Below are 2,633 nucleotides of genomic sequence, written 5' to 3' on the forward strand. Positions count from 1 at the left end.
ATCCCATTACAAATGGTTGTGAGCCACCATGTGGTTGCTGAGAGTTAAACTCAGGATCCCAGGAAGAAGATTGAATGCTCTTAAATGCTGAGCCATTTCTCCAGTCTCACCCCACGTCTTATCCCTTAGTCCTTTGTTCTTTCTGTCCTGCCTGGGTTCTTGACTTAGAGCTGTCACTTGTGAGAGAAGGGGTTGTGTAGTGTTGACGTGTCGTCTCTTTTCTCACTTTACAGTGGGTAACAGTGCATCTCAGGGTCGTTAAGACAACACACAGGAAAAATAGCCAGAGGCCCGTTGCCTACACTTTTATGGGACACTGTGAAGGACAGTGTTGAGTTCACATGGTGGCCTGCACATCAGTTGCTGACAGAGGAATGTGAGGAGAAAGAAGATAGGGCCATGGGAAGCAGAGATGCGCCTAAGCTGGTCCGGAGCCAAAAGGCCCCTGTTTGTTTGTATGGCCTCCAGAGCTTCTTGCTGTGTCTAGTCTCTCAGCCTACAGAAGGCCAGGTACAGCAGAAGCAGGTGAATCTCTGTGAATCTGAGGCCAGTCCAGTCTAGAGAGTGAGTTCCAGGACAGCCAGAGAAACCCTGTCTTTTAAAACAAAATGAAAAGCAGAAGGCCAGACATGCTTTCCTCACTGTGACCTGTGTGGGGCTGACCAGACAATCTGATGGTTACCTCTGTAAAGACCTCTTGACTTCAGGAATTTTTATTCTGCCTAGGATCCTCTTAGAACTTTCTCTTTCTCTGGTTTTCTCCCACACTTGTGGTGTAATGGACTTCCTTGAACTTTAATGACTTCTCTGGGCTGTTAGGCAGCTCCTGAGCCATGCTTATATCCCACTTCTGTGGACTGTGGAGGAAGAGGTCTCATTTCTATCCTGCTCATGGGATAGTCATAGACATATTTGAAGTAAGGAGGCTGCCACCAGACACATGGATTGTGTCCCAGCCTTCCAGTTCGCTCACATTTCCTGAAGCTCACGGCTCTGGCCATGTTCTCCTCACCAGTCATACAGCTCATCCCTGAATGGTCAGTGTCTGTGGCTGTTGACCTCACAGTTCCCATCCTGAGATACAGAAATCCAGTTGCTCCTTTATGGTTTCTGATAGGCTGGGCCCTACAACCTGGATCCCTAAAGGTACCAAGTGGTTTCTTTCCTCCTGGATCTTGTACTCACTGCTGAGACATGTCCCTTTGCTGAGTCACATCCACAGCACCCCTGTATGAAGTAGGTGTCCTCCAGCTGTCTCTCAGGCTGCATCTGCTGCCTTAAGTTAACCCAGGGTGGTGACTGTGCACTGCTGACTTCTGCATCCCAGTTCGGGACCAAGTGTGTGTCATCCTTGACCTTGGTATCCTGGCCAGAGACTTGGATGTGTATCTGCACGTCAGAACAAATGAACAAATAACATTTATTTGTAAGCTACAGCTATTGGATCCACCGGGAACTAATGGGGACAAATGGAGTTTCTCCATCAAAACAGTCCCTTCCAGACCAAGGTGAGGTATAGGCCTCCAGGAGAAGAAAATGTTTCCTCCTAAGATTATCATTTTATCCTCCAAAGGATGGAGGTCGAGCCTTCCATTCTTCCGTGTCTCTGTCAGAAAATCAATTGTTAAATTATTCATTGAGTCGGGTCAGGTAATTTTGAAACCAATCTCTGTAGTGAGTGACGCTCTATCAAAGTCGACGTTATTCCTGATATCTGAACAGATGAGCTCCATAATTTAATGCCTAATCTATCTTCCAAACACAGTGATGGAAGATGCTTCTGTTTCCTGGGCGTGGAGAGGGTCCAGCACCTCCTAGATCTTTTCATTTTCCCATTACCTTATCAAGAGAACAAAACTCGAACGTAATAAAAAGAGACACAGGAAACAATGCTCATTTGGGTTCCAAGTTCCTTAATTATTAATTCCTTAATTACCAGTAGCCTAGCTGCCTGGCTGGACTTGCCCTTGACTTCGTGCTGAAAGGTGAGAGGAGTGCGTTGATTCAGAGACACCGGGCAGGACCCCAGTGTCTCCTTGCCTGTATGGTGGAGCAGCAGGTTAGAGCAGCTTGGGGCTCTGAGGTCTGCTCTTTAGTTTGTCATGTTTGGGGTGGGGGACCTCATCCTCACACCTTGTTTTCATCAGTGGTGATGGGGTGAGGTTGTCCATTCTCGTTATTATTGGATGCATGAATGGTGTCTGGGCCCAAGGAGATGTTCGACAAAGTGCCCACTCTTAGAGGCATACATGATGCTTCCTACAGCTTTCCTCTGCGAGATACCAGTAAAGGAGGCCTCGTTTCTCCTTGCTGGATCCATCTGTCAGTTCCAGGGTCTTCCTAGAAAGCCTCTAGTGTGGTTATCTATCAGTCTCAGGAAGATTAGGGGCATTTGGGTATGGATGGAAGGTTGGCAGGGCAGGGTGATATTTTTCTTACTGAGATGTAGTGACTTGAGCTTTGGGGAAAAAAAATAGGTTCACCTATTACAGAGGCTCCAGGTTCACTTCAACAGTCTGCCTAGTTAAAGCATTCTGCTAGCTTTGCTGCTGCTGCTGTTGTTGTTGCTGCCGTTGATGTTGCTTCTGCTGTTGTTGTTGTTGCTGCTGCTGCTGTTGTTGTTGCTGCTGCTG

The sequence above is a fragment of the Mus pahari genome, chromosome 13 (genome assembly GCF_900095145.1).
Source record: "Mus pahari chromosome 13, PAHARI_EIJ_v1.1, whole genome shotgun sequence".
Taxonomy (NCBI): domain Eukaryota; kingdom Metazoa; phylum Chordata; class Mammalia; order Rodentia; family Muridae; genus Mus; species Mus pahari.